Source organism: Pongo abelii, chromosome 16 (genome assembly GCF_028885655.2).
Source record: "Pongo abelii isolate AG06213 chromosome 16, NHGRI_mPonAbe1-v2.0_pri, whole genome shotgun sequence".
NCBI lineage: Eukaryota > Metazoa > Chordata > Mammalia > Primates > Hominidae > Pongo > Pongo abelii.
The window spans coordinates 18,540,131-18,565,592 of record NC_072001.2 but is presented as its reverse complement, the minus strand read 5'-3'; the positions used below and the strand labels follow the sequence as shown (position 1 = coordinate 18,565,592).

The 25,462-nt window shown below is 40.7% G+C and overlaps 1 pseudogene; it reads right to left on the bottom strand.

The window, feature by feature from the left end:
- Positions 1-25,462, bottom strand: LOC129050302 (WASP homolog-associated protein with actin, membranes and microtubules-like; annotated as a pseudogene).

Here is a 25,462-nt window from a genome sequence, read left to right as displayed (position 1 = left end):
TGTCAATACAAAGATTTTCAGAATTTATTGGACAAAATGACACAAAACTAAAAATATCATTTACACATGAAATTCAAAGAAGGCATTATTTTTCCTTACAAAATTGTGGAAAAATTAATTCAGATAGTAACATAGAACTAGTTCTAAAACTAAAACGCTAGTGTGAATGTATATAGGAGATATGGTTTGACTGTGTCTCATCTTGATTTTTAGCTCCCACAATTCCCACATGTTGTGGCAGGGACACAGTGGGAGGTAACTGACTCATGGAGGTGAGTCTTTCTGATGCTGTTCCCATGAGAGTGAATGTCTCATGAGATCGGACGGTTTTATAAAGGGGAATTCCCCTGCACACATGCTCTCTCTTGCCTGCGACCATGTAAGATGTGACTTTGCTCCTCATTCACCTTCTGCCATGATTGGGAGGCCTCCCCAGCCATGTGGAACTGTGAGTCAATTAAACCTCTTTACTTTGTAAATTACCAGTCTTGGGTATGTCTTTATTAGCAGTGTGAGAACAGAGTAATACAATAGGCAAAACGAAGGCGTTTATTTTAAACCTGCTTTAAATTATTTCGTGGTTAAAGTATTTAAAACCTTTTCTATTTTTAGGAAAACAATGAGAAAGCTAAGCACAGGTCTAACTTGTTATTCAACTAAAAATTATTTTAAAAATATTTGAGTATAGACTTCTGGCACCAGCCAAGACAAAGCATGCTCACCAAGGCCTATTTTCCTTCTGATTGAAATTAAAACTCTGGACATAAAAAGCAACTACCAAGAACTCTTAAAAGTAAACAATAACAGATGGATTGAAAGCAAAATCAAAATACCAATAGTGACCTGTAACAGGGGTGGGTTTAATGGCTATTTTTTTTTTCTAACCCAGGTGTGCAAAATTTCTACTCTTTTTAGCTAGAGAACCAAGAATGAAGCCTCTGTAAAATGGAGCATATGTAGAGTGCTGGGAGCAAGCCCCCCAAAATCTGGCCATAAACAAAATCTCTGCAGCACTGTAACATGTTCATAATGGCCCTAACACCCACGCTGGAAGGTTGTGAGTTTACGGGAATGAAGGCAAGGAACACCTGGCCCGCCCGGGGTGGAAAACCGCTTAAAGGCATTCTTAAGCCACACACAATAGCATGAGCGATCTGTGCCTTAAAGACGTGCTCCTGCTGCAGTTAACTAGCCCAACCTATTCCTTTAATTCGGCCCATCCCTTTGTTTCCGTAAGGGATACTTTTAGTTAATTTAATATCTATATAAACAATGCTAATGACTGGCTTGCTGTTAATAAATACGTGGGTAAATCTCTGTTCGGGGCTGAGCTCTGAAGGCTGTGAGAGCCCTGATTTCCCACTTCACACCTCTATATTTCTGTGTGTATGTCTTTAATTCCTCTAGCACCACTAGGTTAGGGTCTCGGCAAAGCGAAATAATTCTTTTGTTTTTCTCTTTCTTCCCCACCCAGCCTTGCCTGGAAGCCAGCTCTGGTTCTGAAGCTGTTGTCATGATACTAGTTGTGTAGTGGCAGCAATGCACAGGCACTGAGAACTTCAAGAGAGACAATCTTTCTCATCATTTCTCTTTAAAGAAAAAAAAAGGGGGTACAGACACTTATGAGAAAAGAAAAACACATGAAGACAAATATAAAAATACAATACTAAGATATCAAATCTAGCAATATTTAAAAACAATACTTTACAAACAAGTGATTTATACCATGAATGCAAGCCTGGTTCAACATTCAAAGCTCAACAGATATAAATTGCAACATTAGGTAGATGAAGAATAAATGTATCATATCAGCAGATGCAGCAAAAGCATTTGACAAAATTCAATAGCTATTCTTTATAAAAACTCTCAGCAAAATGAGAAAAGGGAACTTAACCTGATAGAGGCCATCTACAAAACAAACAAACAAACAAAAAACCAAAACTACCACTAAATTACACTTAATGGTGACTCTCCGACTGATTTAAAAACTGGGTCCAAGGCAAGAAGTCAGCTCTTTTACCACTTATATTCAACTTTATACTGACAGTGCTAGCCAGATCAGTAATGTAGGGAAAAAAATCAGTAACATCCACATCAGAAAGGAAGAATTAAACCTGTTTCTATTTTCAGACAACTTAACAGTCTATGTAAAACTATTCAAAATAACCTATTAAAATGCTCAATATGTGAGTTTAGTAACGTGGTTATACACAAACTCAATAAATAAAATCAATCATATTTCTATCTATTACCAAACATTTGGAAATAGAAACATACAAAAAATTATTTAGAATGACATAAAAATAAAGTGTTTATGTATAATTTTATAAAAATATGTGCACAATTGGTATTTTTTTCCTGAATATAAGCAATTTATTCTGATTATTGATAACATTCACATTCAAACCTATAAATCTGAGAAATCACTATTCCATATGCACAGGAGGCCACAGTCAGTAGTCTAATAGTGCTGCTTACCAGAGTAGAGCAAACTTCTTTCAGAATCAGGGAACAATTCTAGATCACCCATGGTGAGAAATAAGTGCTCTTCTGTTAGGCCAGCGACACATCCGATGGGTCTTGACATCCCACGTATGGGGTGGTGTATGAAACTCTCATGTCTACTTCCCTCCCCAGTTTTAAGAGTCACCGCGTCACATAAAAGCTGCAGCATCAGCCAGGCACGGTGGCTCACACCTGCAATCCCAACACCCTGGGAGGCCAAAGCAGGTGGATCATGAGGTCAGGAGTTCAAGACCAGCTTGGCCAACACGGTGAAACCCAGTCTCTACTAAATATACAAAAATTAGGTGGATGTGGTGGCACGTGCCTGTAATCCCAACTACTTGGGAGGCTGAGGCAGAGAATTGCTTGAACCCGGGAGGTGGAGGTTGCAGCGAGCCAAGATCATGCCACTGCACTCCAGCCTGGGCAACAGAGTGAGACTCCACCTCAAAAAAAAAAAAAAAAAAAAAAGCCCGGGTGCAGTTGCTCACGCCTGTAATCCCAGCACTTTGGGAGGCCGAGGCAGGTGGATCATGAGGTCAGGAGATTGAGACCACCCTGGCTAACATGGTGAAACCCCGTCTCTACTAAAAAATACAAAAAATTAGCTGTGCATGGTGGCGGGTGCCCGTAGTTCCAGCCACTCGAGAGGCTAAGGCAGGAGAATGGCATGAACCCGGGAGGTGGAGCTTGCAGTGAGCCAAGATTGCACCACTGCACTCCAGCCTGGGCGACAGAGCGAGACTCCATCTCTCAAAAAAAAAAAAAAAAAAAAAATGCTGCAGCATCCCACAAAAGGCCCTGCTGATCTTCCGGAATGTTATGTGGCCCAACTACCAGCACCCTGTTAGTGTGCTTTTCAATAGGTCTTAGCCTCACCCACTTTATTCAAGCCTACAGTGGCAGATGCCTTTGTCAAACTTGAGCCTAACAGTCCCACTGGCCAGGGTCCTGCTCGTCGCTGTCCTCCTGAGTCAGCAGACACCCTCTTGATCCTCTGGAGTGCGGCCCTGATTCTCCTCTCAAGATCACTGTTGCATCTGTTGCTGGTTGGTTTGCTGCTGGGTTTTGGGCCAATATCAGGGTGAACTTTCTTCAGTTTGACCCCTTGCCTTATGGCAGCCAGAATGTGCTCATTGACTGAGGCACGGGGAGGACACACCACCAGCACTTCCACCTTCTGGAGAGGAGCTCTGCCGTGCCTCAAGGAGGCCAACGCTTCGTCCATAGATCCTGGACATGGAAAACTTACCAAGGAGTCACGTGGTCTCTCAGCAGGTGATTCGCACACTAGAGGAAGTGGCTGGTCATCTTTCACTGGAGTCCAGAAGCCTAAGTTCTGATGAGTTGCAGCTTGAGAGGATGAGGACAGAGCAGGCAGAGGAGGGGTTGGGGTGGTGGTGGTGGTGGAGGAGGAGGTGGTGGCAGTGACAGTTCCTCACTGGATTTGGAATGTGTTTGATCACCAACTGGAACAAAAAGCTGGACAGGGATATTTCCATGACAGTCGACACTTGGGGCTTATCACTTTACCAGCTTCCGATAGGGGAACACCTCTAGTTTTCCTAGAGGACGGGTGGATTACTGACACCACCTGGGAAGCTGGCAAGCACGTCTGCTGGGAAAGGTCACCTGGCAGGTTTGGAGCCACAGATTCTGAGCCAGAGGTGTTTCAGACAGATTGAGCTAGGCATTTCTGAAAATGAAAAACCATGGTGAGGAATCTGCCACAAGTGCAAACCCTCAAAATGCTGCAACTTTCTAGAAATCTATAAACACATGCGTTTCTATGCACGGATGGTCTAATTCACAAAGTGGCTCCTTCTTGTTTGCACAGCCATCCTCGCTACCGAGTCCATTTCTCATGGGCTAAACGATAAGCATTTATATCCTCTGATCAAGCATTACCTTCTCTGTAGTAAAATGAAGACACGAAAGCATATGTATAGAGGAAAATGTCATCAATTTTAGTATGGAAAATTAGAAATGCTAAAATACAAATAATAGGATACTAGTTGAAAAAATGACAAATCTATTCAAAATATTAAGTAGTCATAAAAAGTCATAAATAGTACAACCCCTGAAACACCTGAAAATCAGATGATACAGTCAGTGTTCAATGAAAACCAGATATAAAATAGTATGTATTACAATTAAAAATGAGAAAAGTTCTATGAAAAATGCCAGCACAGTGGACATCTGAGTGGCAGCTATTACAGAGCCTGTGGATATTTATTTTCTCTAACTTTTAGGCTTAGAGTTAATTTCATAATTTAAAAAATGTAAATTGAAAAAGTTCTGGTCTTTCAGGTATTCATTTGATAAAGAAAAACCTAGCCCTACAAAGAGCTAATCTTGAGAGGAGGTCCCTAAAGAAGGCGCTGATTAGCCAATAAAACATAAAATGTAATACTATGAACTCATTAAAATGAACTAGCTCTATACATATTAACATGAATATATCTCAAAAACCTAAGTTAAAGACACTGGCAAAGGATGCATTCAATATGATCCTATTAATGCAAACCTAAAACAAACAAACACACACACACACACACACACACACACACACCATGCAATCCATGATTAACTCAAGGACTATTTCCATTTCCCTCACATTCTGCTCCTTTCAGGACAAATAGCAATGTCATGGCAACAAGCCCCCAAACTTCCCCGATGCAGACACAGCCATGCAGCTGCCGTCCTGCAGCCTTCTGTCAGAGAGCATGCCAGCAGAATTAGAATCCCAGAAACTGGGCCAGAGGGCTAAACTGCAGTGGTCATCCAGCTGATCTCCATCCAACTGATCAGGTCATCCCTGATGTTGGGGTTCCCTGAACCACTCAAGGATGCCCTCTGTGGCATCCCGGCTGCAGCATGTCACTGTGACTCTGAACTATTAAGTTTGCCTTTGTTTTTTTTGCAGAGACGGGGTCTCGCTTTGTTGCCCAGGCTGGTCTCAAACTCCTGGGTTCAAGCAATCTGCCTGCCTCAGCTTCCCAAAGTGCTGGGATTACAGACGTGAGCCACGGTGCCTGGCCAAGTTCTGCCTTATATTACACAGGCAGTCTGTCCACCCACAATAAATTAAATCCTTTACCTCGTGCAGCCCTTCAGATATTCAAAGAACTTCCTTGATCTCAACAGATATCATGTATCACAAGATTTTATTTCTAGTTTTCTCCCTCTCCTACTTCCTCCCTTCTAAATGTGCTCAAACTGGCTATGTCCCCTTCAAGGGTGGCACTTCTTGGTAAACACAGAACTCCCTTATTCTACACAGGATGCTGCTGTCCATACATCCCAAAAGCCCATGAGCTTTCATCACACAGATGGCTCATTAAGCTGAAGGAAATTGAATTCTCAAATTCTTTTACCCAAAACTTAAGCCACACAGACTTTCCTATCACCCCATGCAAGTGCATAGCTCCACATGGGCTTTTCTGCACTAGAAAACCAGTAATTTATCCAAATTTTGGGTGAACTTGTTAGCATTTAACTAATTGTTCCAGTTTCACTGGAGGCCTGATTAGGAGGCCTCCAGTTAGGAGGCCTGATTCTGTCATCTTAAATCTGCCTACCCCTCCCATTTTCGTATCACCCACACATGAAAAAGTAATCTCCTGTACTGCCAAACAATTCCTTGATCTGAGTGACAGCTGAGGAGATGGGCTGGCCGCCCTTGGATCCCTTCCTCCACACTAACTCCATTCTGTTCATCGAAACTCTGTGACGGCGACCCGCCAGTTCCTCTCCACCTCACTGGCTCTGCGTTCATCTGGTATTCATGCAGCTCCTTCAATTCATGCTTCCCGCTGCAGTTCAAACCCAAACCATCAGAATTTCTGTGGGTGGGGCTGGGCGTTAGTACTTAGAAGAAGCTCTCCAGGGAATCTGGATGTGCTGCCTACGCTGAGAAGCCATGTCTGGCTCTGGAGTAAGACCTGGCTTCAATGCCTGTTTAACCTTGAACTAAGTTGTGTAACCAACCATTCTGAACCTTGGTTACTCATTTGTAAAGTGGTGATGAAACTATCTCACAAGGCTGTTTCAAGAACTAAGAGTGAATGTGAAGTGCATAGCATGGTGCCTGGTATATGGAAGGCATCTGATACCTATTCCAGAATCTTTTCTGGGATAAAGTGGGTTGTTTCCTTTTTTGGGGCTACAATAAACTTGGGTCTTTGTGAAGAGGCTGGGGAATGAAAGCAGATCTATGTTTTATAGTCGGTAAATTCAATGATATTCTTTAATAAGCCCCTATTTACTTTTTTTTTTTTTTTTGAGGCAGAAGAGTCTCACTCTGTTGTTCAGGCTGGAGGGCAGTGGCGCAAGCTTAGCTCACTGCAACCTCTGCCTCCCAGGCTCAAGTGATTCTTGTGCCTTAGCCTCCCAAGTAGCTGGGACTACAGGCATGCACCACCATGCCCGGCTAATTTTTGTATTTTTAGGAGAGCTCGGGTTTCACCATGTTGCCCAGTCTGGTCTCAAATTCATGGTCTCAAGCAATCCGCCTGCCTCAGCCTCTCAAAGTGCTGGAATTATAGGCGTGAGCCACCGTGCCGGACTCCCTATTTACATTATTTAAAAAAACCCATTTACCTTTAGATAAATGTTTGAGGTGATAGATATGCTAATTATCCTGATTTGATCATTCCACATTATATACCTGTATCAAAACATCACACTATACCTCATAAATATGTACAATTATGTGTCAATTAAAAATAAAAGCAAAAAATTATTTTTTGAATCTTCATAGCAGCTTTTTTTAATTAAACAAATTTATCTCTAATAATAAAGTCAAATAGAACAAAAATTACAGACTCAGGATCATTTTGTGGAGGAAATACAAATGTAGGCCTGGAACAGAGGACATAAAAAAATAACATTACCCTCTTAAGTATATACTTTAAAAAAAAAAAGAAAAAAGAAAGTTGTAGATATTAAAAAAAAAAACCACATTTTACTTTTAACTGGGCACTTTCACTACACTTATATCACAATGCTGCCTGGATAACATTTTAAAGAACTGTTTATTACAAATGAGAGGAAATGCCAGCTAAAGTCAAGGGAGTTGAACAGTTTTCAGTTTTCCCTGCCAATCTAAACCACCAGTGCCAGTTAGGACTACTCAGTGAGGAGTGCAGAGCAGGAACCCAAGTGTGTTGTGATGTCAAAAACAGCAGTTATTTTATGTCATGGGTTTTGAATCACTGATATTCTATTTTTGTTGTTGCTTTTTATTGATATACCAGAAATAATGTTATTTTTAAATGTTTCTTGTTCTGAATGACCTGTTCTTAATACTTTATACTTTCCTCTTTAGAGCAGTCTTCATTTATTTCCCCAGAAGTGTAGATGAGGTGATGGTTTATAGAACTTACCTCTTTAAATGCTCTCAATCGTTGGAGTGTTTGACATTCTTGGTTGATCCATTCTTTTTTCTTTTGCTCCTTTTTATCTTGTCTCTTTTCTGTATTTAAACAAATGTATATTTGTAAATTGCTCAACATTACAAAAAATGTCTTGGCATACAATAAAAATGTCTTGACAAAGAAAGAGGCTGTACCCCAACATTACCACCCCAAGGCTGCACCCAGACTGCAGGCCTGGAGGCGAGATGGCTGACAGCTGCAGGTCCAGGGCAACGCAACTCCAGTTTCCACAAGTCTAGGCCTGCATGTCATGCTACACAAACAAAACATTTTCCTTCAGAGGACACTCACCATCTGAATACTGTGATGCTGACGAGAATATCTTATGCTTTCTTCAGCCTGTTGCAATCTGAGCCGATGATTTTCTTTGCACTGATCCTGGTGGAATAATACAAATCACCTACATGGTTTTTAATATTACCCTGGTATAGCATAAAAGGTTAAAAGAAGAAAGCACTGCATTTGGGCATAGGGTAAGGCATTCATTAATATTAGTTCTGGCGCAGCCCAATGGTACTGTCTCCTTCAGAGTCTATGATGAGAGTTGCCTGGCTGCTTATGGAAATAATTTGTTCCCAGCAGAGTGCTTTAAGAGATGAAAACAATCCTCCAACCATGAGAGGACATACAGGCAGCCCCCATTCTTAAATGGGATGTGTCCCAACAATGTTTTAATGTGATTGTTTTAAACACATTTCCCCATAACATTATAAATACTAATTACATTTCCAAGCATACCTACAAACACAGAGCAATCTAAAAAAACCTGAAAAATTGTTATCACTGTTTCACCTGTGCTTAACCACTCACTATACCAATATATAATATGCTATATGTACATAAAATCCTTAATCTATGTAAAAAATAATACAGTAATACTCACAGATAATACTAACATTTATTGAGTAGGTTTTAGCTTCAATGACAAGTACTTTTCATGCCTTATGATACTTTATCTTCACATGAAATTTGTATTATTACCACTATTTTTTTTTTTTTCTTTTGAGACTGAGTTTTGCTCTTGTTGCCCAGGCTGGAGGAGTGCAATGGCGTGATCTTGGCTCACTGCAACCTCCGCCTCCTGGGTTCAAGCGATTCTCTTGCCTCAGCCTCCTGAATAGCTGGGATTACGGGTGCCGTGCCCGGTCTGTCATCGTCTTTTAACAGAGGAGAAAACTGTGAGCCGAAAAGAGATTTAAGTAGTTTGCCTAATGTCACATGGCTACCTAAGTGGCCAGGCTGTGATCTGAACCCAAGTTAAGAGCTCACCTCAACTACCATTCTATGAACCGAGTGCCTTCCAAATTCCAACATTTCCAGAATCAGTGGAAAGAGCTCCTCTAAATGGGGTAAGGGGAGTGATTATATCTTGAGAGTGAAGGTTAATGCTCCAAGTCTGGATAAGAGAAGGCACAGGAGCATTTTATATACATATACATATACATATAACACTGCCAAGGAGGTGGAGGTATCTGTTCATCCACAGCACCATGGGAGTGCCAAAGGAGACTCCTCTTGGGGCTCATGGGTTTTCTGAAATGTGGAGCAAAGGGCAAATGCCTGTAGATCTTCAAATCCTCTGAATAACCGTTCCTAAATTCAGAAGTACAATTCTTAAACACGAACATGCAAAGAATATATTCTTCTAACAAAATTTTTTATTTTTATTTTTTATTAGAGACAGGGTCTTGTTCTATCACCCCAGCTAGAGTGCAGTGGTACAATCACAGCTCACTGAAGCCTCAACCTCCTGGCCTCAAGCGATCCTCCTGCCTCAGCCTCTTGAGTAGCTGGGACTATAGGTGCGCATCACAGAGATGAGGTCTCACTGTGTTGTCCCTGGTCTCGAACTTCTGGCCTTAAGTGATTCTCCCACCGCAACCTCCCAAAGTGCTGGGATTACAGGCATAAGCCACAGCACCTAGACAAGTTTTTTTTAAGTATTCGTATTTACATAGAAGAGTAATCAACATTTTTGTAAGCTACAAAAGTCACAATTTTCACGTTTTCTTAATTCTAACAAGAAAAGTATAGTAGGCTGGGCACAGTGGCTCATGCCTGTAATCCCAGCACTCTGGGAGGCTGAGGCAGGTGGATTGCTTGAGGTCAGGAATTCAAGACAAGTCTGACCAACATGGTGAAACCCCATCTCTACTAAAAATACAAAAATTAGCCAGGCGTGGTGGCAGGCGCCTGTAATCCCAGCTACGCAGGAGGCTAAGGCAGCAGACTCGCTTGAACCTGGGGAGGCAGAGGTTGCAGTGAGCCAAGATTGCACCACTGCACTCCAGCCTGGGAGACAGGGCAAGACTCCGTCTCAAAACAAAAAAAAGGGAGAAAAGTATAGTAAATATGAGTAAATACATATAAAAGTCTGTATAAAAATGATATATAGAAGCTTCCTTTTCTGTCGGAAACAAATTTCTTAGTGTTATCTTTTTATGTATTCATGGATTTTTAAAAATTAAGAAAAAAATCACCAAATACAAGATCTGAGGTGAGCTGAATATTATCTGTAATTGTTTTGTGTACTCAATAATTTACAGTAAAATATATTTAGAATTGTTATAGTTGGTTATTAGAAATAGAGTTTCTACCTATTGTAGTTTTTAAAGTACCCATGGTCCAGGGGCGGTGGCTCACACCTGCAATCCCAGGACTTTGGGAGGCCAAGTGGGCAGATCACTTGAGGTCAGGAGTTCAAGACCAGCCTAGCCAACATGGCGAAACCCCGTCTCTACAAAATATACAAAAATTAGCTGGGCGTGGTGGCACGTGCCTGTAAACCCAGCTACTTGGCAGGCTAACGCATGAGAACCACTTGAACCTAGGAGGCGGAAGTTGTAGTGAGCCAAGATCGTGCCTCCGCACTCCAGCCTGGGTGACAGAGCAAGACTCTGTCTCAAAAAAATAAAAATAAAGTGCCTGTGTATGCAGTGGGCATTCAACAAATAGTTGTTGAATGAATAAATTAAAACCTTGAGATCTGCTAAATGCTTAAAACCCAAAAGAAAAAAATAATATTTTTAAGAAAAATATTTAAAATCATTTTAACTATAGCCATGGATAAGTGCATAAGCACACAAAAAATTAATCACTGTGTGGGTAAAAACCTTATTTCAATACCTCTTTATCCTTCATACAAGAATAAATCTCTGGAAGAGAAAAGAAAAGAAAGCCGCTCTGAGCGTACCTACCTTTCTACTCTGGAGAGAAGCTCTTTTGACACAGATCCTGCCCGTTTTAATAGACTCCAGCTGCTGGCACTGCCTTCTGAGTTCTTTCACTTCCGAATTCTTATCGTCCTACAGCCCCACCACAGTCAATGACTAAGTTCCTCTGGACTTTCACATGGATCATAATAGACAACTTCATCCTGTTTTTCCAAAAACGTATTAATGATTGTTTAAAACATATTTTATTATTTGTAAAACTGCACTGAATTTTTTTAAATGTAAGGAAAATAAAGATCACTTGTAATCCCACCACTGAGAATCGCTATTAACATATAAAAAATGTATGTGTATAAATGTAATATACATATACACATGTATATATACATGACTATACACATGTATGTAAGTAGCATGTGTGCATATACCTGTAAGTAGTATATGCATGTATACATACCTGTATAGACATACGTATATACACACACACACACACACATACACATACTACTTACATAGCTACACATATCAATGGAGTTCTAAAAGAACATTTTCCATGGGATGGAAATAGATTTTTAGGCCAGGTGCGGTGGCTCACACCTGTAATCCCAGCACTTTGGGAGGCCAAGGCAGGTGGCACACCTGAGGCCAGAAGTTCAAGACCAGCCTGGCCAACATGGCAAAACCCCGTCTCTACTAAAAATACAAAAACTAATTGGGCACAGTGGCGTGTGCCTATAATCCCAGCTACTCAGGAGGCTGAGGCAGGAGAACAGCATGAACCTGGGAGGCAGAAGTTGCAGTGAGCCGAGATCGTGCCACTGCACTCCAGCCTGGGCAACAGAGCAAGACTCCATCTCCAAAAATAAAAAGAAATTAAAAAAGATAAATTTTAATGGCAGCATAGTATTCTCTAATTTAAGCAATCCATGTTGTTAGGCTGTTCCACTGTTCCATTCTTCATTTCACTGTGATGAACATCTCTGTATAAATCTTTGTGTACACTTTTTATCACTTCCTTAGCAGATACGTATTTAAGGATCTTGATACCCATTGCCACATTGCCCTCCAGAAAGGTAACTTATATTCTATCAGCAATATATTATTAAGATGCCTTAGTGATATTTAATCTTGATTTCATATTGATTTTTTAAAAGTCATGCTTACTGTAACAAATTCAAACCCTCCCAAAGTACATTAAATAAACAGTGAAATTCTATTGCTTCTTCCCCAAACCTTCTGAGTCATTCTCAGAGGAAAAACATTATGAACAATTTGGCATGCATCCTTCCAGATTAACTTCTTTTTTTAATGTAATTTTTTTCCTAAATATGTAAAATGCTTATAACCTGAAACTACTGAAAAAAATTCTGAATACTCAGGATTAAACTAAAAATTCAGGATCTATGTGAAGAAATTTATTAAACTTGGAGGAACTTTAGGAAAAAAGATTTAAATAAATGGAGAGAGACATACCATGTTCTTGGGTAGGAAGATTCAAAATTGCAAAGACCACTATTCTCTCCAAAGTAATCTCTAATTTGAAGCAAAATCACAATCAAAATTCCAACGAGTTTTTGTTTTGAACTTGATTCTGAATTTCATCTGGAAGAATAAAGGAGTGAAAATAGTCAGAAAACTTGTGAAGTAATGGGGGGGTACTTGCCTTACCAGACCCTAAAACGTGCCTCCAAGACAGTCATGAGAACAGCATGGAGCCAGCAGCAGAAGCCACTCACGAACCAATGGAGGAGAACAACTCAGAAACAGACCAAAGTCAATCTAATGTTTAACTGGAGAAATGTTAAACATTTAGGGAAAATGTTTTTAAAATCAGTGATTGGGACTGCTTAACAATTTGAGTGAAAGTTTCAGTTCCTACCACAATCAAAATAAATTCCACCTGGACTAAAGAATTAAATGTTTTAAAAAGTAACATCATAAACATACTAAAAGAAAACATAAGTATATATTGACATAATTTTGGGATAGGAGACTATTGCCAGACATAATACTAAAAGCAAAAGCCATAGGGGAAAAAATCGATAAACACGACTTCATAAAAATTAAATATTTCTGAAAGGCAAGAAAACGCAAATGACAAGGAGAGATTATTTGCAATATATGACAGACAATAGAGGATATTATTCTTAATGTCGAAAGGAAATATTCCAAAGAAAAACGGACAACGACTATGAATAGGCATTTCATAAAATAAGTACAAATGGCTTGTAAACATACAAAATTTTGTTCAATATTCACTCATAATTAAATAAATGAAAATTGGAAAATTGCCATTTTCTCTGTCAAGTAAGCAAAAATGCAAAAGAATGGTATGAGTCTGGGAAACATACACACTCATATTCTGCTGATGGGAGTGTCTTTTTTCTTTTTTTTTTTTGAGACAGAGTCTGCCATCTCAGCTCACTGCAATCTCGACCTCCCAGGTTCAAGCGATTCTCCCGCCTCAGCCTCCCAGGTAGCTGGGATTACAGGCGCCCACCACCACGCCCTGCTAATTTTTGTATTTTTAGTAGAGACAGGGTTTCACCACGTTGGTCAAGCTGGTCTTGAACTCCTGACCTCAAGTGATCTGCCCCCCTCAGCCTCCCAAAGTGCTGAGATTACAGGCGTGAGCCACCACACCCAGCCTGGGAGCGTCATTTTAAATGTACAACCTATCTAGAGGGCCACTACGTAGTATGAAATTTAGAAATCAGAAAATAATACGGAGGTGAGGAAAAATGTATCTCAGATGATTGTTGTATTATTACGTAGCAAAATGTAAAATATATATTGCCCTTGACCCAATAATTTCATCCTTAGATATTTACTCCAAGGAGATAATCTGTCGTATACTCAAAGACATGTGTAAAGGAAAGTTCACTACACTACTGTTCAAAACAGCAGAAATTTGGAAATCACGGTATATCCATATAATGGAATACTATGCAGCCATTAAAATTTTGATACTTTTATTATTTCTGAAATAGAAAGACAATTATTATGTATTAAATGAAAAAGAGACTATTATGCATTGTATGCCTGTGTCAAAATATCTCATGTAACCCATAAATATATATATCTACTATGCGCCCATAAAAATTAAAAAAATTTAAAAAAGATGTTACTGAACTGGTTATGTAGTTTTGGTTAAAAATTTATGCTTTTATATATCAGCATATTTTAAAATCTACAAAGTTATACAGCAAATTATTACCACTAAGTATCTCTCTTTTTTTTTTTCTTTTTTAGACGGAGTCTCGCTCTGTCTTCCAGGCTGGAGTGCGGTGGCACGATCTTGGCTCACTGAAACCTCCGCCTCCCGGGTTCAAGCCATTCTCCTGCCCCAGCCTCCCAAGTAGCTGGGATTACAGGCACGTGCCACCACACGGGACTTTGTATTTTTAGTAGAGACAGGGTTTAGTATTTTTGTATTTTTAGTAGAGACGGGGTTTCACCATGTTGGCCAGACTGGTCTGGAACTCCTGACCTCAAGTGATCTGCCCGCCTAGGCCTCCCAAAGTGCTGGGATTATAGGCGTGAGCCACTGTGCCCAGCCAACCATTAAGCATCTCTAGATGATGGGATTGGGATAATAATAATTTTTCTTTCTTTGTTTTGCTATGTGCTAACAATGAATATATTATTTGAATAATAAACCACTGAAGGAAAACTTTAGGAAATTTTCAGATGTTACAGTTTACAAAAAGTAATTGATAATATGGTCTGTATTTCCTTAAATTTATAAACATTGTAATCTATATACTTAAATATAAACTTTACCTTTTATAAGTCTTTTAAGAGAGTCCAACTGTGTAGTAAGCAGTATTTCTTCATTTTTTAATATCTCAAATTTAACTTCATATAGTTCTAACTGAATTTCATAAAATTGTATTTCTAATTCATCTACAACATTTATATTTTTTTCTTGTTCTGGAAGATCTTCCATCTTATTTTCATAAAAAAAAGAAAAATAAGTTAAAATAAATAGTATATTAAAAACAAACTTTAGAAGCATTCTAGCTATTTTCTATTCCTTGTTCAGTACTAAATATAAAAGAGCAAATAGGAAAGAAACACTTTTTCATTTCATCTAGTGATGCTAATACTTTATCTCATCCTTGAAACACAGAAAAACATTTAGGTTTTGAGAAACATAAATGGCAATGAGGTATTATTATGTATTGCCTATTGGTGTCCCCCCAAAATCATATGTTGACACTCTAACTCCCAATGTGATGTTATTTGGAGGTGAGTCCTTTGGAAGTAATTAGATTCAGATTATGTCAAAAGGATAGCACCCCCATCATGGGATTAGTGCCCTTATTAGAAGAGAAAGACAGGGATCACTTTCTTTCTCTCTAAACATACACACAGAAAAAAGGCTATATGAGCACTCAGTTAAGAAGGCAGCTGTCTACCAGACAGGAAGAGGATCCTCACCGGGCAGTGAATCTGCAGGAACCTTGATGTTGGACTTCCCAGCCTCCAGAACTGTGAGAAATACATGTCCGTTGTTTAAGTCACCCAATCTGTGATATTTAATCTTGTTATAGCAGCCTTAGCCAACTAAGACAGGTGTTTACAGTGTTTTCTGCTTTAAAGTCATAAGATTATAGGAAAAAAGTGTCTATGATCCTTCAGTGAAGTATCTCTTTGATTATTTTAAAGCTGTACTGAAAACATTGCTGGATTGATTTTCAAGTACAGTACCCACTTCAATACTGGGCTCAGTGTTACTATAAAGTGAATCCTACAATATGGTATTTTGAAACATCTTAACCAAAGGAAAACTTTATGTCTAACCTTCCATAGAAGACGGTGTTGGAATAAGTGAAGAAAAGAAGCTCCTTAATGATGCCTGGAAAGAAAAGTGCTATCTAAAAATAAAAGTGTGCTTTACCACATGGTCCCACTTATAAATGGGAGCTAAGTAGTGTGTATACACAGACAGTGTGGAATAATAGACACTGGAGACTCAGAAGAGTAAGTGGGTGGGACGGGGGATGAGAAATATTTAATGGGTACAATTACATTATATAGGTGATGATTACGCTAAAAGTGAAAACTTCACCACTACACAATATATCCATGGAACAAAACTGCACTTGTATCCTTTATTTATACAAAATTTTTAAAACATAAAAGTGGGGCTGGGCGCGGTGGCTCACGCCTGTAATCCCAGCACTTTGGGAGGCCGAGGTGGGCGGATCATGAGGTCAGGAGATCGAGACCATCCTGGCTAACATGGTGAAACCCCGTCTCTGCTAAAAATACAAAAAATTAGCCGGGCATGGTGGCGGGTGCCTGTAGTCCCAGCTATTCGGGAGGCTGAGGCAGGAGAATGGTGTGAACCCGGGAGGCGGAGCTTGCAATGAGCCGAGATTGCACCACTGCAGTCCTGCCTAGGCGAAAGAGCGAGACTCCGTCTCAAAAAATAAATAAAAAATAAAAAAAAATAAAAGTGTATTTTTAAAACAAAGTTATATTTATCTTTGTCTTACCTTTCCCTGAATTTCAGCTCTTTTGTGATTTAAACAACTCTTTCGCTCTCATGAGTTGCAGAGTCTCCTGAGCTAGCATTAGCTTAAGTTTTTCCAACCTGGGAATTGCTGTGGCCCAGGCAGCCTGGCCAAATCTCTTCACATCCTGTTCCATTTCTTTCTGCATTCCTGTTGGATTATAAAGATAAAATATAATTACACCTCATTAAAAAGGGAAACATTGATCATGAACTAATCCTTTTTTTATTGCCTCCATACTACCTACAGAACATCTTTTTTAAAAGAAATTTTGTTTTATTAACTTTTTTATTATTATAAAAATAATACGTGGTCATTAATATAAAATTTTAGGTACTCAATTTTTAAAAGGACAATAAGAAGTCATGATCTCACCTAGTTGAGGCAACTGCTTCTTATATTTTGGCACACTTGCTTCCATATCGTTTCTATGTCTAGCTAGACAGACAGGCTCATATGGATAGTTTGACCAAAAAACCAGGATCATCATTCTGCTTTATATCTTGTTGATTCTGCACAATATATCAGAAACTCTTGCCACTCATAAAAAAAAATCAAGAATCATGCTTAATAGCTATGTAGTTTTCTCTTTCATGAATGTACCATAACTTAACAAACTGACAGACATTAAGTTGTGTCCTACTTGGTGTTTTTATCAAAAATTATTTAAGACTGAAAAAAAGTCCTTCACCCAGCCCACAAGCCCCTGCACAGTCTGATCCCTGCCTGTCTTGCCAGCATTTTCCCTCATACCACATTGTCCTGCACTCTCTGCGATCCAGCCCCGCAGGTTTTCTGTAAGCTCCTATTTGCCAACTTCCCTCAAGCCAGGGGACCTTTGCCAGTGCTATTCCTTCTGCCTGGAACACTCCTCACTTTTTCTATTCTCTCAACTTCCATTTACCCTTCAGATATTGGGGCAAGCGCCACTTCTCAGAGGCCTTCAGTGACCACCCTGATCAAGCCCAATTTCTCTCTCACAGACCCTCAGAGCCCCATGTCTCTCTTCTTTGTGCCATTTATTGTCACTGCCATTTTCCATGTGCTTCAGTGAATAGATAATTAAGATTTCTCTCTCTTCACCAGACTGTACAATGTCTCTTAATGCTTGACACTGAAATCTCGCCACTTAGAAAACACAGTGCCTAGTGCGTTAAGAGGGACTCAAATGGTATTTGAATAAAATGACAATCAATTACACGTATCTGCATATAGCATTTTTTAGATTATCACCTGCTAATGCTTTTACTGTCTCCTTAAAATAATTCACTGTGATATCTTGAATAGAGACGACAGCTGCTTCAGCCCATCTGGTCCATTCCTCAGCTTCTTTCTCCAGGGCAACTACCCTTCTAGGACCTAGGTCATCCTCATCCAAGGACTTCTACAGACAGAAGGGAAAATTATCTTAGTAAAAGCTAATAGTTATATAGAACCATTAGGAAATTGAAAGGAAATCGGTCACATGGATTAATTTAACTACACTACTACTCAATTAAATTTTCATTCATTCAGCAGTCCCTTACTGCATATGAATAAGGCTCTAAGCTGAGCACCACCTGGAAGACAAAAGGACACTCTGGGGCATAAAGGGGGGGAAAAAAACCTACTTTCACTTCATATGCCTAGAATAACTTTTTCTAGAGAGGAATGTTGTCAACTTATGCTTCTCTCTATTAATAATAATACACAATTGTTTAAATGAGTCATCTGTGTTGTCAAGCACTCAGCATAGGGCCTGGAACACAGCACTTAAGTGTTAGCTGTTGTTATCATTTCTTTCAGGGATATGTAATATAATCACCTGAAAGACAGTATCTGTATATTCATGCTTATAACATGTACTGGTATTGGACTGAATGTTTGGATCCCCCCAAAACGCGTATGTTGAAGCCTAAATCCCCAGTGTGATGGTATTTGAAGATGGGGCCTTTGGGAGGTAATTAGGTCATGAGGGTGGAACCCTCAAGAATGGGATGAATGCCCTTATAAAAAGAAGAGGAGACACAGGATCTCTCTCTCTGCTCTTCACCATGTGAAGACACAGCAAGACAGTCATCTACAAATTAAAAAACTGGCCATCACAAGACACTGGATCTGCCAGCACCTTGATCTTAGACTAACCAGCCTCCAGAACTGTGAGAAAAAAAGTTTTGTTGTTTATAAGCCCCTAATCTACGGTACTTTATTATAACAGCCTGAACTAAGACATGTACTGCTATGTCATCCAATATGCAATTTTTCTTCTACAAAGCATAAGAAATATGTACAAGTTAGCTGACAAGGAATTACAAATCAAAACCATAATAAGATACCACTTCACACCCACTAGGATGGCTGTAACCAAAGAGACACACAATTACAAGTGTTGGTGATAATGTAGACAAATTGGAACCCTCATTTACTGCTTTTGGGAGTATAAAATGGTGCACCCACTTTGGAAAACCATCTGGCAGTCTTTCAAAAGGTTAAACATTGAGTAATCATAGGACCCAGCAATCCTACTTCTCAGTACGTACACAAGAGCAATGAAAACATATGTCTACACAGAAACTTACAAACATTCAAAGCAGAATTATTCATGATAGCCAGAAAGTGGAAACAACCCAAATGTCCATCAACTGATGAATAAAATGCAATATATTCATACAATGAATATTACTGAGCAATAAAAAGAAATGAAATCCTGATATTTGCTACAACATGGATTAGCCTTGCAAACACTGTGCTGAGTGAAAGGACCACATATTGAATAATGCTGTTGCTATGTCCAGAGCAGGGAAATCCACAGAGACAGAAAGCAGACTGGTGGTTGCCCAGGGTTGGGAGTGACTAATGGGTACAGAGTTTCTTTTGGGGGTGAAAATGTCCTGAGATTACATAGTAATGATCATTGTGCAACTTTCAATATACTAAAAATCACTGAATTGTACATCTTTTTATATATATTTTATATATATACATATATACGTATATATGTATTTTATATATATACATATATACGTATATGTATTTTATATATATACATATATAGTATATGTATTTTATATATATACATATATACGTATATGTATTTTATATATATACATATATACGTATATGTATTTTATATATACGTATATACGTATATGTATTTTATATATACGTATATACGTATATGTATTTTATATATATACATATATACGTATATGTGTTTTATATATATACATATATACGTATATGTGTTTTATATATATATACGTATATACATAAAATCTGTGAATGGTATCTTAAAACAGCTGTTACTTAAAGAAAGGAAAAATACAGACCGGGTGCGGTGGCTCATGCCTGTAATCCCAGCACTTTGGGAGCCTGAGGCGGGCAGATCACCTGAGGTCAGGAGCTCGAGACCAGCCTGACCAACATGAAGAAACCCCGTCTCTACTAAAAAAATACAAAATCAGCCGGGCCGGGCATGGTGGCACATGCCTGTAATCCCAGCTACTCAGGAGGCTGAGGCAGGATAATCGCTTGAATCCAGGAGGCGGAGGTTGCAGTGAGCTGAGATCATGCCATTGCACTCCAGCCTGGGCAACAAGAGCGAAACTCAATGTCAAAAAAAAAAAAAAAAAAAGAAGAAGAAAGCAAAATATATGCAAGAAGTAGACTCTCCAAATAATAGACTTTCAAAATAATGAACAGAACAACTTTATCCACAGGTTAGAGTGGCATGAGTTTCACCTAAATGTGACACTATTTTTATAGTACAATCATCTGGCAGGGGTCATGAGATTATATGTGGAAAGATGGCCCAGTGCAGGGGGCAGAAATCAAGAGATCTCTTAGGTGTCTTCTGATTCCCGTTGTTGAGACCCAAGGCAAGCTATTTAACAACTCTGGACTCTAGATTCATTTGTAACACTGGAATAAGAATGCCTTTTCTGAATGGTGTCACAAAGTTGTTTGATGGCTCAATGAAGCAAGAGCAATAACTGTATTTACTAAAATTTAAGTTACTGAATTACAATCTAGGGTCCTGCTATTTAAATTTTCATCCTATTTTAAGAAATCTGCATGAGTCCTTATAGGAAAACAGCTGAAGCAAATAAACATCACATCAAAAACAATTCATCAGGCTGGGCGCAGTGGCTCACGCTTGTAATCCCAGCACTTTGGGAGGCTGAGACGGGTGGCTCACTTGAGGTCAGGAGTTCGAGACCAGTCTGGCCGACATGGTGAAACCCCGTCTCTACTAAAAATACAAAAATTAGCAGGGCATGGTGGTGCACACCTGTAATCCCAGCTACTCAGGAGGCTGAGGCAGAAGAGTCACTTGAACCTGGAGGAGGTTGCAGTGAGCCAAGATTGTGCCACTGCACTCTAACCTGGCTGACAAAAAGAGACCCTATCTCAAAAAAAAAAAAAAAAAAAATTCATCGCCAGAAAAAACATTTAACTCTTTAAAATTTGTAGGAATCTTAAGCTATCAAGCTGACCTATGTAAATGTCTTCATTTTCTATCAATTTTAAATATAAATTCAATATTTAAACATAAGGGTGAACTAGGCATAGTGGCTTCACCTGTAATGCTACGCTTTGGGAGGCCGAGGTGGGCAGACTGCTTGAGCTCAGGAGTTAGAGACCAGCTTGAGCAACATGGCAAAACCTCATCTCTATCAATAAATAAGTAAATAAACATAAGAGTAAACCCAAACAAAGTACAGAGATCGAACATTAAGTGTAAATAAAGAAATAATATATGACAAATAGTAAATGTGATAAAATAAAAATTAAAAAAAATACCAAAATATCAAGCTTACATAAAGTTGCAACTTCTCGCATAGCCCTAAATGGCCGCAATAAGTACTGGAAGAACATGGTTGCCACGGTAACCAATTCCTGGTACGCTTCATCTTCCTCTTGGTAAACTTTCATTAATGCCACCATGGTGTTGGCTTTTCCGTGTCCTTGAATAACCTAGAGAGCAAATGTGAATAAAGCTCAAGTCAGGACAGTGTAATACATACCCAACAAACAAAACTAAACAAAAGAACCCTTCATGTTCTCAACTTTCAATACATCAATTTAAAATATTGATTAAATATGAAAATGTTATCATCCTCCATCAAAAATGTCCAATAAAACAAGAATTGTTACATAAATTATGATATATCCATGGCAGAATATTATTACTATAGTCATTCAGCACTGTGCTTCTGAAGATTGTTTAATAATATGGAGACTTTTGGCCAGGCACCGTGGCTCACGCCTGTAATTCCAGCACTTTGGGAGGCCGAGGCGGGTGGATCGCTTGAGGTCAGGACTTCGAGACCAGCCTGACCAACATGGAGAAACCCTGTCTGTACTAAAAATACAAAATTAGTTGGGCGTGGTGGCGCATGCCTGTAATCCCAGCTACTGGGGAGGCTGAGGCAGCAGAATCGCTGGAACCCGGGAGGCGGAGGTTGCGGTGAGCCGAGATAGTGCCATTGCACTCCAGCCTGGGCAACAAGAACGAAACTCCGTTTCAAAAAAAAAAAGAGACTTTTATAATTAAATGGAGAGGCAGAGTACAAAATTTAATCTCAACTATGCACTAAGTATGCAGCGAAAAGGACTCAAAAGAACACTTGAGATTGTGGATATTTTTTCATTTGACTTTTCTGACTGTAAAGGTTTTGTGAGGCTGTATTCCTTTTTAAAAGCTCATAAGGGCCAGGCGTGGTGGCTCACGCCTGTAACCCCAGCACTTTGGGAGGCCACAGCAGGCGGATCACGAGGTCAGGAGAACGAGACCATCCTGGCTAACACAGTGAAACCCTGTGTATACTAACAATACAAAAAAATAGCCGGGTGTGGTTGCAGGGGCCTGCAGTCCCAGCTACCGGGGAGGCTGAGGCAGGAGAATGGCGTGAACCCAGGGGACGGAGCTTGCAGTGAGCCGAGATGGCACCACTGCACTCCAGCCTGGGCGACAGTGCAAGACTCCGTCTCAAAAAAAAAAACACACACACACACACACACACAAAAAAACCTCATAAAACATCACAGAGCTGTCTCCAAGTACTTTAGCATGTTGATTCTCTTAATGCCCCAGGTTAATATTCCCATGAAGTCCTTAGCAGTCAACTCATTTACAGAGCCTCAGCTATGGTTCCAGTCTCTGCTGGTTATTGCTTGTGCTGCAAGGCAGAAAACAAACTGAACAGTGTATGTAATCTAGGTGGACTGATTTGGTTGGAAATTATTTTACTCCCACAAGAGAAATAAAATCAAATAATATAGATGTTTTTCAACCAATACATTCTTAAATTCTTCTATTTCCATCCTTCTGCTTAAGGATAAAGTGATCTACTTTCAGCTGTATTTTTTATCCAGGTAATAATATTATTTTTTTTTTTAAGTGAAAGCCTCACTGAACAATATTAAAACACACACGCAAAAGTAAACTTAAGGCAAGTGATACATTTCAGCCTTATTTCTCAAACTATTCAGAAAAATTCCAGAGTTAAAATATTCAGCTTCATTTTATATATCCTAGCAATGCTAGCAATTGGTCTAATTCTAGAATCAATTGCTTTTCTATTCCAAATATAAAGTAAATATTAAAATTTTATATTTGGACATGTTTTGAATTTTAGCTTCCCCCTCAACCCCTCATTTTTGAGTTCCAGATAAACATGTGAACTACACTAATGTGAACAGCTAGCTCAACAGAATGAACGACATTCATGCTATAGGACCCCAGAGTGAACTGAAATTTGGGAAAACTAACTTTTCTGATAGTAACCACAGTAAAATACATCATATAAATGTTCAATTTTAAGGAGAAACCACCTATCTCTGTGAGAAACCAAGTGTTTAAAAAACAAGTCTGATACAAAATGATACCATTTTTGAAACTCCCCTGTGGGTTCCTCATATCCTAAGGTGAAAATGAAGCTCAAAAGCTGACTGGCCTGAAACTCCCCTGTGGTTTCCTCATATTCTAAAGTGAAATCAACACGTTAAGTGGGTGTGTACACATTTACACATAAAGCTCACAGTACAAAAATGACCCCACTAACAAGCTCCTTTTATAAAACCATTTTAATTTAGAAAGCTTATTCTATATTTAGCTTAGGCTGAATTCTTTTCACCTCCCCTTCCTCAAAAGAATGCACAGAAAAATATCATTCAGGTTAATAAGAGCAGTGAGCTGAGACTCCAGCCTAGCTCTCCTTAGTAAACCGTGAGTGTGGATTTAGAAGGCATATTTTCTCCTAAACCCTTCTATGAACATGTACTTCCCCGTCCCCTTAGGTTCAGTAAGTTTACCACTCAAATAATTCCTCTCTCAAACTACCTCTTTCCAGCTTAAAAGGGCACTAATGCGGTTATTCTAAACTCATGAATAAAGTTCACTTTCTACCGGCTTTCCATTTGACCAAGTCTGTATTACTTAAAACAAAACACCCTATCTCCTAAAAGCCATTTCTTCCTTTAAACCATTTTATCCCACTTGCGACGTCTCCTCATACACAGATTTGGAATTGTTTACATGTAGTCCGTGTTATTCTTTCCTACATGGATGGGTTGTTTTGAGTTTTGCTTGCAGTATTTCTGGCATTTCCCGTTACAACATCCTGCTCTGCCTGCATCTTCAGGGCAAAGGTTGGGGGGCCTAGCCCAGCTCCCAGCTGCAAGTACACTAGGCTCTAACTTCGCTTGTCCTCTCTGCAGGCCCTCCCGGAGCTCCCCCCATCCCCCGGTTTCCCGCAGCGGTCCCGCGCAGGTGAGGGCACCGGGGAACCCTTGGCCTTCTCCGCCCGCCGGCGCCTCCCGTCACCCGTCAGCCAGGGCTCTCGGCGCCGGGGGAGCCTCCCACAGGGTCCCAGGTAACCCAAGCCCGGACTCGCGCCGGCGGCCCGGACTCGCGCCGGCGGCCCGGACTCGCGCCGGCGGCCCGGACTCGCGCCGGCGGCCCGGACTCGCGCCGGCGGCCCGGACTCGCTTACCTGACGCAGCCGCGCGTCCGCCTCGACCCATCACGCGCGCAAGCCCCGCTCCCGGAACTCGCGCGGGCTCTCGCAGTCGGCCGCGCGGCCCTTAGCCGGGAAGAGCGCGTCGCGCACGGTGGCGCCGCCGCAGCCGTGGACCGCCGCGCCCAGGTAGCGCTCCAGCTGCCCGCAAAGCTCTTGCAGCGCCTCCTCGCAGGGGCCCGCGGGCGCCGGCCAGAGCAGCGCCCACAGCCCGAGCTCTAGACCCCAGGCCCCGCCTCGCATGTTCAGCTCCGGCGGCAGCCACAGGAAGCAGCGTTCCAGAGGCGGCCACAGCGCCGCTAGCTGCCGGCGCGCGCCGCGGAACTCCGCGGCCGAGAGCCGGCCGGCCCACCTGGGCGGGGACACGGCGGCCTCGGGCTTGGGCTCGAGCCCCAGCCGGGCCCCCTCGTGCCGCTGCCGCTGCTGCGCGGTTGCGGTCGTGACAAGTCACAGCGGACTTGCCCTCCGCGCCGTTCCAAGCCATCAGGAAGCGCAGCCGGTGCCTCTCGGGATCGGCGAAGAGGCCCTCCCGGACCGGCGCCGAGCCCTCCAGGCTGTCGGGCTGCTCGTCCTCCATGGCCGTAGGCGGCAGCGGCCCTAGGGCTTGGCGGGCGCGGGCCTGACCTCGTCGCACGGCCTGTCAGAGGACAGTCCCAGCTGAAGCATTTTTCGCTCCACAATTGGTGTTTTAACAATATGAATGAAAAAAAAAGAAAACCTCAGCTGTTTTGATAGAAATAACAAACATGCCTAGGAATCATCTTCCTTGAAGGGAGAGGAGGGTCTTGTTGAACTTGAAAAAACTAAATAAACAAAGTTGATAC